We start from the raw sequence: 14,597 nt of genomic DNA on the forward strand, positions 1-14,597 counted from the left end.
AGAGCTAGAAACCCCCTGGGCCTATATGTACTGTCTATGTTCAGTTGAACCCTGGGTTGAATTGAAACAATAGCTGTTGATCACTTCCCTAATGCTGTATAGGCCTAAATAGCATCATTGAGGATATATGACTTATAAAGTATGGTTCCATTTCATTTACTCTGTTATAAATCTTTTTAAATGGCTTCTATAGCAACACTGAATATATTTATCTCAATAATCAATCATCATAATCATTCCCAGGATAGAACATTGGTAGCATTCAGTGACAAATCTGAAATCTGGGCTTGGCAAAAACCCTGGATGACAGAACACATCAATAGCTGTAGGTAGATCAGCTCTCCAGTAGGAGGTGCTGCCCAGACTATTGTTAATTTGTTGATACTGGATGTAACGTTGAACATCTGACATTATTTCAAAGGTACAAATTCAACATACTTTATACAAGGTTTGTCTATGTTGAAAATTGGTCACCATGAAGACATAATCCTGTGGTTTAAATTTCACCCTCAAAACAAGTCACAATACATTGAAAAATGATGTTGAAACAATGTTGATTCAACCAGTCTGTGCCCAGTGGGTGGGCTACGTGAGGAGTCAACAGATCCTTTGGCTCCCATAGCCTCAAACCTGTGACATTGTCAAAATGTAATGAAATCCAGTCCCAGGTTGGGGCTATTGCTCCCTGGGCTAGTGTGCAGTGTGCAGATTGAAAAGCATCATCTATCAATATGCAAATACCATGCTTCCAGTGACAACAGAGAGTGATCTGGTATCTGTGGTAATTAATCAGGAGATGTTCTACCTTCTACCCCTCCACCCTCCTCCCAGCCAAACACACTAGGCCAGCTGCATGGCTCCACCCTCCTCCCAGCCAAACACACTAGGCCAGCTGCATGGCTCTACCCACCTCCCAGCCAATCACACTAGGCCAGCTGCATGGCTCCACCCTCCTCCCAGCCAATCACACTAGGCCAGCTGCATGGCTCCAGCCTCCTCCCAGCCAATCACACTAGGCCAGCTGCATGGCTCCACCCTCCTCCCAGCCAAACACACAAGACCAGCTGCATGGCTCCACCCTCCTCCCAGCCAAACAAACAAGACCATCTGCATGACTCCAGAGGTTTATAGATCTAGTAATTGCACCTCTTCCTCTCTGATAATGACACTGGAGGAGGTGGCCATTTTACGGCCTCCTAACCAAATGTGCTATTGTGTGTTTTTTCGCATTACTTGTAACTTGTTTTGTACATAATGCTTCTGACACAGTCTCTTATGACCAAAAAGAGATTCTGGATATCAGAACAGTGATTACTCACCTCATACTGGACAACGTTTTTTTTCTTTAATGAGTCGGACACAAAGGATTTTACTTCAGTGCCCAACAAGACACAAATTGCCGTGATTCGCATGAGAAAGAGAAGGAGATATCGGGAATGTAGGTCGGGGTGCCTTGTAAGGATCCTGCGGCAAGTGGGTAATCTGCCTCTACCATCTGTCCTATTAGCCAATGTACAATCATTGTATAACAAAATAGACAAACTATGATCATGAATATTCTACCAACGGGACATTAAAATATTTTATATGTTTTATATGTTTATATGTTGTATGTTTCACTGAGTGGTGGCTGAACAACTACATGAATAACATACAACTGGCTGGGTTTACGCTGCATCGGCAAGATAGAACAGCTGCCTCTGTTAAGACAAGGGGTGGCAGTCTGTGTATATTTGTAAACAACAGCTGGTGCACAAAATAGAATAGTAAGGAAGTCTCAAGGTTTTGCGCGCCTGAGGTAGAGTATCTCATGATAAGCTTTAGACCACACTATTTACCAAGAGAGTTTTCATTTATATTATTCGTAGCTGTCTATTTACTACCTAACCGATGCTGGCACTAAGACCGCACTCAGTGAGCTGTACACGGCCATAAGCAAACAGGAAGAAGTTCATCCAGAGGCGGCACTCCTATTGGCCGGGGACTTTAATGCAGGGAAACTTAAATCAGTTTAACCTAAATTATAATGTTACATGTGCACCTAGAGGGAAAAAAAACTAACTCTGAACCACCTGTACTCCACACACAGAGATGTGTACAAAGTTCTCCCTCGCCCTCCATTTGGCAAATCTGACCATAATTCTATCCTCCTGATTCCTGTTTAAAAGCCAAATCTAAAGCAGGAAGCACCAATGACTCCGTCAATAAAGAAGTGGTCAGATGACGCAGATGCTAAACTACAGGCCTGTTTTGCTAGCACAGACTGGATTATGATCCGGGATTCTTCCCGATGGCATTGAAGAGTACACCACATCAGTCACAGGCTTCATCAATAAGTGCATTGATGATGTCGTCCCCACAGTGACCGTACGTACATACCCCAACCAGAAGCCATGGATTACAGGCACAATCCCCACTGGGCTAAAGGCTAGACTCTAACCCGGAAGATTATAAGAAATCCCTCTATGCCCTACGATGAACCATCAAACAGGCAAAGCGTTGAAACAGGACTAAGATTGAATAATACAAAGCCAGCCACCCTAGTCATAGACTGTTCTCTCTGCTACCGCACGGCAAGCGGTACCAGAGCACCAAGTCTAGTCATAGACTGTTCTCTCTGCTACCGCACGGCAAGCGGTACCAGAGCACCAAGTCTAGTCATAGACTGTTCTCTCTGCTACCGCACGGCAAGCGGTACCGGAGCTTCAAGTCTAGTCATAGACTGTTCTCTCTGCTACCGCACGGCAAGCGGTACCAGAGCACCAAGTCTAGTCATAGACTGTTCTCTCTGCTACCGCACGGCAAGCGGTACCGGAGCTTCAAGTCTAGTCATAGACTGTTCTCTCTGCTACCGCACGGCAAGCGGTACCAGAGCACCAAGTCTAGTCATAGACTGTTCTCTCTGCTACCGCACGGCAAGCAGTACCGGAGCTTCAAGTCTAGTCATAGACTGTTCTCTCTGCTACCGCACGGCAAGCGGTACCGGAGCGCCAAGTCTAGTCATAGACTGTTCTCTCTGCTACCGCACGGCAAGCAGTACCGGAGCTTCAAGTCTAGTCATAGACTGTTCTCTCTGCTACCGCACGGCAAGCGGTACCGGAGCGCCAAGTCTAGTCATAGACTGTTCTCTCTGCTACCGCACGGCAAGCGGTACCGGAGCGTCAAGTCTAGTCATAGACTGTTCTCTCTGCTACCGCACGGCAAGCGGTACCAGAGCACCAAGTCTAGGTCAAAAAGGCTTCTTAACAGCTTCTACCACCAAGCAATAAGAATCCTGAACAGCTAATCAAATGGCTACCCGGACTATTTGCATTGATGATGTAAATCTGAATCTGCCTATTCATTGGCTAGGGGTCCTCTGATGATGTAATACTGGATCCACCTGCTCATTTGCTGGTGGTCCTCATTAAGGTGTTTAGGGAGATGAAACATTCAGAACATTGCCGATTTAAATGTCATGAATAGAGCTATATTTACTCCCTATTCTAAATGACAGATACGTATACAGAGTACATGAAAAGAGCTGTCATGTAGAATAGGGAGTAAATATAGCTCTATTAATGTACTCTGAATAACTATCTGTCATGTAGAATAGGGAGTAAATATAGCTCTATTCACGTACTCTGTATAACTATCTGTTATCGGATCTTGGAATAAGCTTATGGGTGTGGCTTGACCTTTTTTGGCCGTATGCCCATATATGGTACTAAGTAACACTAAATATTTTATGATATGGCTGGAAAGCCAAGATCCCCAGCTTTCAAAAGACACTCTTTGTTCACGGGTAAGGGCTACCATTCTCATTTTAGAAAACATTTAGTAAAACATGTATACTGTATCAAGGTCCTCTATTTAGGGGAGCAAACATTTAATTTAACCCTTGTGTTGTCTTAAGGGTCTAAAATGATCCACCACTATGTTTAACAGCAGAGAAAACCCCCTAAATGATATTTTTTCAACTTGAAATTTGATGACTTTTCCCAGAGTTACCACAACATTATAAAAAGTGAAACAACGCCTTTGTTCATATTTCCATGAAAGCTGTACACCATCATGGTACAAAGATTGTTTTAGGGTCATTCTAGACCCGGCAATTATAAAATGATTTACACACCACAAAAAAACACTAAGACACACGCACACGCACACGCACACGCACACGCACACACACACACACAATGTGAAACAGATTATTTTTGCTATTGATTGATCTCAGACAAAACTAAAACGTTCTTGTGCATGTGCAGCATCTCCCCCCCACACATGACTCAAGTTCACAGACAAAATTAAAACAATTTCAGACAAAATAAACATTTCTTGAAAGCATTTCTTGAATGCAGTCAGAGGCTATAAAGATGCTGCAGATGACAGTCCCCCAGTTCTCTCTTTTCTGAAGTCATGAGGGCACGTTTCAGTGCCCAACAAGTCGTAGATCTGATTTTATCAGATGTCCAGGAAGAACAAGAGAACAATGATTTAGAAGAGGAGGAGGTATCTGAAGAAGAAGATGGGGAAGAATACAACCGAGAGCACGATGCATCATCTTCAGAAGAAGAAGAAATCCCCCAAGCTGAAAGAGAGATAAATAACATGGTCCTTCTCACCATATGACAAGCAGGGCAGGATGGCAGCACAAAATGTCAAAAGGAAAACCCCAGGGCCCACCAGACATGCCGTTACCCAGGACATCGCCTCAACATTCTACATGTTCATCACACCAGCCATCGAAAAAATCACCCTGGAGATTACAAATTTGGAGGGTTTCCGTATACATGGAGACAACTGGAAAAGGATGGATGAGATTGACCTGTGTGCCTACATAGGGCTGCTAATCTTAGCGGGTGTGTATAGGTCCCGAGGCGAGGCTACATGTAGTCTCTGGGACACAGAGAGTGGAAGGGTGTTTTCCGTGCCATGATGCCACTGGAAGTCTTTCACACTTTCTCAAGAACGCTACGATTTGCTAACCGTGAGTCAAGGCCTGCAAGACGTGTGAGAGACAAACTGGTGGCCATAGGAGAGGTCTGGGAGAAGTGGGTGGAGCTATAGGAGAGGTCTGGGGGAAGTGGGTGGAGCGTCTGCCATACCTCTAAAACCCTGGGCCTGAAGTAACAGTGGATGAGCACCTGGTTCACTTCAGAGGTCATTAAAACTAGTTTTTCAACCACTCCACAAATTTCTTGTTAACAAACTATAGTTTTGGCAAGTTGGTTTGGCAATCTACTTTGTGCATGACACAAGTAATTTTTCCAACAACTGTTAACAGACAGATTATTTCACTTATAATTCACTGTATCACAATTCCAGTGGGTCAGAAGTTTACATACACTAAGGTGACTGAATTTAAACAGCTTTAGAAGCTTCTGATAGGCTAATTGACATCATTTGAGTAAATTAGGGGTGTACCTGTGGATGTATTTCAAGGCCTACTTATGGGTGTGGCCTGTTTCCTTCTCTGGTCAGTATGGGTGTGGCCTGTTCCCTTCTCTGGTCAGTAGAGTGTGGCCTGTTTCCTTCTTTGGTCAGTATGGGTGTGGCCTGTTTCCTTCTCTGGTCAGTATGGGTGTGGTCTGTTCCCTTCTCTGGTCAGTAGAGTGTGGCCTGTTTCCTTCTTTGGTCAGTATGGGTGTGGCCTGTTCCCTTCTCTGGTCAGTAGAGTGTGGCTGGCCTGTTTCCTTCTTTGGTCAGTATGGGTGTGGCCTGTTTCCTTCTTTGGTCAGTATGGGTGTGGCCTGTTCCCTCTCTGGTCAGTATGGGTGTGGCCTATAAGAACAAATTCTTATTTTCAATGACGGCCTAGGAACAGTGGGTTAACTAACTGCCTGTTCAGGAGCAGAACGACAGATTTGTACCTTGTCACCTCGGGGGTTTGAACTCGCAACTAGTCCAACACTCTCTTCTCCCCCTCTCTGCCACCCCCTTCTCTGGTCAGTAGGGTGTGACCTGTTCCCTTCTCTGGTCAGTAGGGTGTGGCCTGTTCCCTCTCTGGTCAGTATGGGTGTGGCCTGTTCCCTCTCTGGTCAGTATGGGTGTGGCCTGTTCCCTTCTATGGTCATGATGGGTGTGGCCTGTGCCATTATATGGTCATTATGGGTGTGGCCTGTTTTACATGTCTTTTAAAGATGGAAAGAGCACGTAAGCTTCTACCATGTGGCTGAATATGAATGTGCTCAATTATATTGGTCATAGATGCACGTGAATGTCACATGTGGTTTACTTGTTCATTAATTAACTGGTACAGCCTGCTTCAGGGTTGGCATTTGGGCAAATCACCTGTGGAAGAATGTCCTCAGCTCATGATAGAAAACAAATGAGAGAAAATAGACCACACAGTTCGAGCCTTTTCAACACTCCAATCCGTTATGTAGCCGATGTCAGAGATTGATACAGGGAGGAGGACGTTGCTACATTGTAAACGTGGGTACTGCTCGTCACATCCCGCAAAGGGTTAAATGGCTTTCTGTCCTCAGAGCGGTAGCGGTAATCGGTGGATAGATCTCGTAGCGCAGAGCTGGTGTACTACGACGACGTCTCGCTACAACCGACAATCACTCAACTTCTCCAGTCACCCGGTAACAAACAATGGCGGAGCCACGGGATAACCTTACACTGAACATGAGTGTGACAGCGCTCGATCTACCATTTGACGCGTGAGGAGAGAAGCAGCGCTACGGGGAGATGGAGCAGCCGAACCCAGTAACGGAGAACCCCAGCAAGGCGACGGAGTACCTTACGGAACTCAACAAGATCATAGACACCCAACAGGAGCTGCTGGAGATGCAGAGGGTTCGTATCGAGGACTTGGAACAGCAAGTAACGGATTTATGTTCTGAGAACGCCTGTTTGAAAGACCAACGCAAAGGGAACCGGGCCACCTGCCGCCTCCAACAGTGCAACGGCCTCCCGGCGCTTACGTATGGGGCCATCAAGGAGAATGTCATACAAGAGAAGTAAGTTCTGCGTTTCCTTTCCAGTCATAGCACTGTATAGTTGTATGCTGATTTAGGCGGTGAAATAATGTAATTGGTGGTAAGGACCATTCTACCACTTTGGGTTAAAGTTTGTATCTAGAGAATATTTCTGCATGTAGGCTACACAACAAGACAGTCGCCGTGTTAGACATGGGAAAGTGTAGCGCCTAACCGTGTTATTTTCTCACAGGGCTGTGGGGGAATAAACCCCAGATGGAAACTCCGTCATAATCCGCTGCCGGGTCGGTTTGAATATAGCGAGTCTATACCCCCATCCAATCCTTATTAAGGATTTGTATGGATAGTTTCACATAGTATTTGTTAAGACAGTTTCACATTTAGAAATGGTGTGGATTTGGATATACCGCTTTGCGTAATGACAGAAGGACCCCTGGCGCGCGCCAAATCCAGTTTCAGTTGATGAAGCAAATATACTTTCCGAGGAAACATGAAAGAGCCTTCGGCCATATCTTGCTCAGTGTCCATCTGTTAGATTATTGAATTTAATCCCTGTTGCTTTTTTTTTTTAGAACCAATGTTCATACATTCTTCTATCCATTGTTTGGGTAATGGTGATTGGGCATAAGGTCGTTGTAGTAAATGAATGCAGGGGTTTTCAAACTTCATGCACAGGGACCCCGATCCAGGGACCCTCATTTATGTTAGCAAAAACAAAAAGTAATGTCTGATTTGATAAAATACATACCCTCTATGGACTTGGTGTATGTAGGAGCAATTTATTTTCAAGAATAGGGTGGTGAACCGAATCAAATCTTCTTAGTCACATGCGCTGAATAGAACAGGTGTAGTAGACCTTACAGTGAAATGCTGAATACAACAGGTGTAGTAGACCTTACAGTGAAATGCTGAATACAACAGGTGTAGTAGACCTCACAGTGAAATGCTGAATACAACAGGTGTAGTAGACCTCACAGTGAAATGCTGAATACAACAGGTGTAGTAGACCTTACAGTGAAATGTTGAATACAACAGGTGTAGTAGATCTCACAGTGAAATGCTGAATACAACAGGTGTAGTAGACCTTACAGTGAAATGCTGAATACAACAGGTGTAGTAGACCTTACAGTGAAATGCTGAATACAACAGGTGTAGTAGACCTTACAGTGAAATGCTGAATACAACAGGTGTAGTAGACCTTACAGTGAAATGCTGAATACAACAGGTGTAGTAGACCTTACAGTGAAATGCTGAATACAACAGGTGTAGTAGACTTCACAGTGAAATGCTGAATACAACAGGTGTAGTAGACCTTCCAGTGAAATGCTGAATACAACAGGTGTAGTAGACCTTCCAGTGAAATGCTGAATACAACAGGTGTAGTAGACCTCACAGTGACATGCTGAATACAACAGGTGTAGTAGACCTCACAGTGAAATGCTGAATACAACAGGTGTAGTAGACCTTACAGTGAAATGCTGAATACAACAGGTGTAGTAGACCTTCCAGTGAAATGCTGAATACAACAGGTGTAGTAGACCTTCCAGTGAAATGCTGAATACAACAGGTGTAGTAGACCTCACAGTGAAATGCTGAATACAACAGGTGTAGTAGACCTTACAGTGAAATGCTGAATACAACAGGTGTAGTAGACCTTACAGTGAAATGCTGAATACAACAGGTGTAGTAGACCTTACAGTGTAATGCTGAATACAACAGGTGTAGTAGACCTTACAGTGAAATGCTGAATACAACAGGTGTAGTAGACCTTACAGTGAAATGCTGAATACAACAGGTGTAGTAGACCTTACAGTGAAATGCTGAATACAACAGGTGTAGTAGACCTCACAGTGAAATGCTGAATACAACAGGTGTAGTAGACCTTACAGTGAAATGCTTAATACAACAGGTGTAGTAGACCTTACAGTGAAATGCTGAATACAACAGGTGTAGTAGACCTCACAGTGAAATGCTGAATACAACAGGTGTAGTAGACCTCACAGTGAAATGCTGAATACAACAGTTGTAGTAGACCTTACAGTGAAATGCTGAATACAACAGGTGTAGTAGACCTTACAGTGAAATGCTGAATACAACAGGTGTAGTAGACCTTACAGTGAAATGCTGAATACAACAGGTGTAGTAGACCTTACAGTGAAATGCTGAATACAACAGGTGTAGTAGACCTCACAGTGAAATGCTGAATACAACAGGTGTAGTAGACCTTACAGTGAAATGCTTAATACAACAGGTGTAGTAGACCTTACAGTGAAATGCTGAATACAACAGGTGTAGTAGACCTTACAGTGAAATGCTTACTTATGAGCCCCTATCCAACCATGCAGTTAAAAAAATATATGGATAAGAATAAAAAATAAAAGTAACAAGTAATTTTAAAGAGGAGCAGTAAAATAACAATATATACAGGGGGGTGCCGGTATAGAGTCAATGTGTGGGGGGGCACCAGTTAGTTGAGGACATAAAGTGGCAACTGACAGTGTAGATATGACAAACAACTCATTTTGAGCTGTGTCTGTTATGCGTTTGCTCAATGGGTATAATGGTAAATCTGATCCCCGAGGTCCTCATAGGCTCACTTGGATATATAGAGTTGGAGGTAAAGGAGAAAATATGGAACTAGGACATTAAAACACTGGCAGAATTATTTCATCCACATCCATTCACATAAAATATGTCTTAAAGTATAAATACCCTTCTAAGACCACTGTCTTTCTGGATGTTTTAAAAGGTTTGCGAATAGTTCTTTCTGGAAAGATTGTGAATTGAAAGGGATATGGTAATTCCTATGTAGGTGACATATTTTCTCCACTGATATAATGGGTATAATGTGTGATAGTTGCACACCTCCTTGCTGAATTATGTAGAGCTGATTTGGGCCAGTTTATTATTTTTTTCATGGTCTTTTGTGAATAACCACATTTTCATCTATGCTTTGTGCTAGCAGTTTAAGAGTGAAAGAGGGTAAATAGCATAGGGACAGCCTGGTTGAAGTCCTAGTTTTAATGGTTAGTGCCAGTAGATTGCGGCGGCAGGCAGCCTAGTGGTTCGAGCGTGGTAACCGAAAGGTTTCTAGATCGAATCTCAGAGCTGACAAGGTCGTTCTGCCCATGAACAAGGCACTGTTCCTAGGCCGTCATTGTGAATACGAATTTGTTCTTAACTGACTTGCCTAGTTAAATAAAACAACTTAATTCCTGAGGGGTTCACATACAGTTCAGAGGCAAATCATAATGTAAACATTCAGCCCAAAACCAAACATGTACCGTCCACTTCTTTATATTAGTGATTTTTTTTTTTATCCCCCCTCTGGATCTTTCCATGCTAATATAATATATTCAAAAGTTTGGGGTCACTTAGAAATGTTCATGTTTTTGAAATGTGTATATACATTTTTTGTCCATTTAAAATAACATCAAATTGATCAGAAATACAGTGTAGACATTGTTAATGTTGTAAATGACTATTGTAGCTGGAAGCGGCAGATTTTTTAAATGGAATATCTACATAGGCATACAGAGGCCCATTATCAGCAACCATCACTCCTGTGTTCCAATGGCACGTTGTGTAAACTAATCCAAGTTTAGCATTTTAAAAGGCTAATGGATCATTAGAAAACCCTTTGGCAATTATATTAGCACAGCTGAAAACTGTTGTGCTGATTTTAAAGAAGCAATAAAATCTGCCTTCTTTAGACTAGTTGAGTATCTGGAGCATCAGCATTTGTGGGTTCGATTTACAGACTCAAAATGGCCCGAAACAAAGACATTTCTTCTGAAACTCGTCAGTCTATCCTTGTTCTGAGAAATGAAGGCTATTCCATGTTAGAAATTTCCAAGAAACTGAAGATCTCGTATAACGCAGTGTACTTCTCCCTTCACAGAACAGAGCAAACTGGCTCTAACCAGAATAGAAAGAGGAGTGGGAGGCCCCGTTCCACAACTGAGCAAGAGGACAAGTACATTTGAGTGTCTAGTTTGAGTCCTCAACTGTCCTCAACTGGCAGCTTCATTAAATAGTACCATGCAAAACACCAGTCTCAACGTCAACCGTGAAGAGGCGACTCCGGGGTGCTTTGTTAGTCAGGCCTGACTAATTTAATATGACTGAAGATGCAGAATTGTATGCCTTCTAATAGGGTATAACAGACTCGTTTGAACTTTGACCACACACCCTCTAGACGGACTACATGCCCTCTATCAAATCAACACTGGAATTTTTACTCAAAACAAAAGTTTTAAAGTATGCTAGACATTTATAGAATAAACCATATCTAGTTTGCTGTTTCTGTGACAAACAGTGAATTAGTTATTGATTTGTACAGATTTAAATAGCATTTTAAAGATTTTATGTATTTCCATGTTTTCAGAACTGGAATTTTTGTTCAAAACAAAGGTTGTAAAAGTATGCTAGACATTTATAGAACAAATCATATCTATTTTTATGTTTCTTTGACAATCAATGAATTAGTTATTGATTTTTGCAATTTTAAATGGCTTTCGGCAAATATCTGTTGACTGTGTGAATATATTTATATATTTATATATATATCTATTTGATTCTATTTGATTCTCCCTGACTGTCTAGCGTTCTATTTGATTCTCCCTGACTGTCTAGCGTTCTATTTGATTCTCCCTGACTGTCTAGCGTTCTATTTGATTCTCCCTGACTGTCTAGCGTTCTATTTGATTCTCCCTGACTGTCTAGCGTTCTATTTGATTCTCCCTGACTGTCTAGCGTTCTATTTGATTGTTAGTTTTTCATCTGAAAATTACCACTTAGACAGCTGCTGAACAGTTTTCTATACAGGAAAAAAACTGTAATTAGTGCCGATGATGAATTTCCTCCGTATTAAAGGAATAGTTTGAGATGTTGGCATTGAAGCCATTCATCTACTTCCCTAGAGTTAGATGAACAGGAACAGCTGGCAAGCCTACTATTCCTGTAGACTTCCAGTCATTGCTCTAATGCTAGTTAGCATTGGCTCATGAAACTACCTCAACTTCCTTCATACTGGACGAGGAGACATACAAATGGTAAGCATTATGGTATGCTGTTGCAGCTAGCTATTTTCATAATACTTTTTCACCCTCAACATTCTGGACCCCCTGCAGTACCTCGTGAAATTAGGTGCATTAATTCAGGGGTTTTCTAGTGGTCCGCCTACCCCAGTTTTAAAACCCCTGAATTAATGCACCCAGGCTGTATCACATCCGGCCGTGATTGGGAGGCCATAGGGTGGCGCACAATTGGCCCAGCGTCGTCCGAGTTTGACCGGTGTAGGCCGTCTTTGTAAATAAGAATTTGTTCTTAACTGACTTGCCTTGTTTATTTGTATTATTCATAGTATATTAAACATCAGATCATGACAACCAGATCAGAAATGTTCCTCCACAAACCTTAGATGGTTTTTAACTGTATTCCAGCTATTAAACCCAGAGGGCCAGGGTTCTGGTCTAGAAGCACGGTTTTCACTGCTCCTGCAGTTTTGCTTCGGTAATGCAGTTTAAGTAACCATTGGCAAATAAATATGTTTTCCATGATGGCCATATAGATGTCAGATTTGAAAATTCCTAATAAAACACTTTAGTCATCACCTTTGAGCACAAAACATCCATAGAAATATTCAAATAGTTGAGGCAAATTATATATATATTCTTTTGCACTCAGAGCCAAAGATATTACAATTTTATATGAATCCACTGTCTGACGTGTTTTTGTATGACCTGATAACGTTGTGACTGCTAGTGTGCATGTGACGTTGGTCCGTATAAACCAGCTGCAACACGGCTCTAGACGAATAGGGCAACGTGAGTAGAGTACCTTAAACAACGGTCGGACATCTTGCACACAGTCTCTATTACCCTGTTCCTCTGGAATAACTGTAGTTCCTGAATCCTGTTCACAACCACATTCACAAATGACTAGGTTAGATGGCAAAGCTCAGCATTTGACCTGCTAATTCTAAATACATTTAATCTGTTTTGATTTAGTTGAAGTTGTTAATGGTGCATAGAATGCCAACAGGACATCGTTCTACTACCTGACATGCAATGCCAACCGGATGTTTCTCTACTACCTGACATGCAATGCCAACAGGACATCGTTCTACTACCTGACATGCAATGCCAACCGGATGTTTCTCTACTACCTGACATGCAATGCCAACAGGACATCGTTCTACTACCTGACATGCAATGCCAACCGGATGTTTCTCTACTACCTGACATGTAATGCCAACAGGACATTGTTCTACTACCTGACATGCAATGCCAACAGGACATCGTTCTACTACCTGACATGCAATGCCAACCGGATGTTTCTCTACTACCTGAAATGCAATGCCAACAGGACATCGTTCTACTACCTGACATGCAATGCCAACAGGACATCGTTCTACTACCTGACATGCAATGCCAACCGGATGTTTCTCTACTACCTGACATGCAATGCCAACAGGACATCGTTCTACTACCTGACATGCAATGCCAACCGGATGTTTCTCTACTACCTGAAATGCAATGCCAACAGGACATCGTTCTACTACCTGACATGCAATGCCAACAGGACATCGTTCTACTACCTGACATGCAATGCCAACCAGATGTTTCTCTACTACCTGACATGCAATGCCAACCGGATGTTTCTCTACTACCTGACATGCAATGCCAACCGGATGTTTCTCTACTACCTGACATCGTTCTACTACCTGAAATGCAATGCCAACAGGACATTGTTCTACTACCTGACATGCAATGCCAACCGGATGTTTCTCTACTACCTGACATGCAATGCCAACCAGATGTTTCTCTACTACCTGACATGCAATGCCAACAGGACATCGTTCTACTACCTGACATGCAATGCCAACCGGATGTTTCTCTACTACCTGACATGCAATGCCAACAGGACATCGTTCTACTACCTGACATGCAATGCCAACCGGATGTTTCTCTACTACCTGACATGTAATGCCAACAGGACATTGTTCTACTACCTGACATGCAATGCCAACAGGACATCGTTCTACTACCTGACATGCAATGCCAACCGGATGTTTCTCTACTACCTGAAATGCAATGCCAACAGGACATCGTTCTACTACCTGACATGCAATGCCAACCGGATGTTTCCCTACTACCTGACATGCAATGCCAACAGGACATTGTTCTACTACCTGAAATGCAATGCCAACAGGACATCGTTCTACTACCTGACATGCAATGCCAACCGGATGTTTCTCTACTACCTGAAATGCAATGCCAACAGGACATCGTTCTACTACCTGACATGCAATGCCAACAGGACATCGTTCTACTACCTGACATGCAATGCCAACCAGATGTTTCTCTACTACCTGACATGCAATGCCAACCGGATGTTTCTCTACTACCTGACATGCAATGCCAACCGGATGTTTCTCTACTACCTGACATGCAATGCCAACAGGACATTGTTCTACTACCTGAAATGCAATGCCAACACAACATCGTTCTACTACCTGACATGCAATGCCAACCGGATGTTTCTCTACTACCTGAAATGCAATGCCAACAGGACATCGTTCTACTACCTGACATGCAATGCCAACAGGACATCGTTCTACTACCTGACATGCAATGCCAACCAGATGTTTCTCTACTACCTGAC

The sequence above is a fragment of the Oncorhynchus mykiss genome, chromosome 7 (assembly GCF_057628025.1).
Source record: "Oncorhynchus mykiss isolate SJ-2025 chromosome 7, ASM5762802v1, whole genome shotgun sequence".
Classification (NCBI taxonomy): domain Eukaryota; kingdom Metazoa; phylum Chordata; class Actinopteri; order Salmoniformes; family Salmonidae; genus Oncorhynchus; species Oncorhynchus mykiss.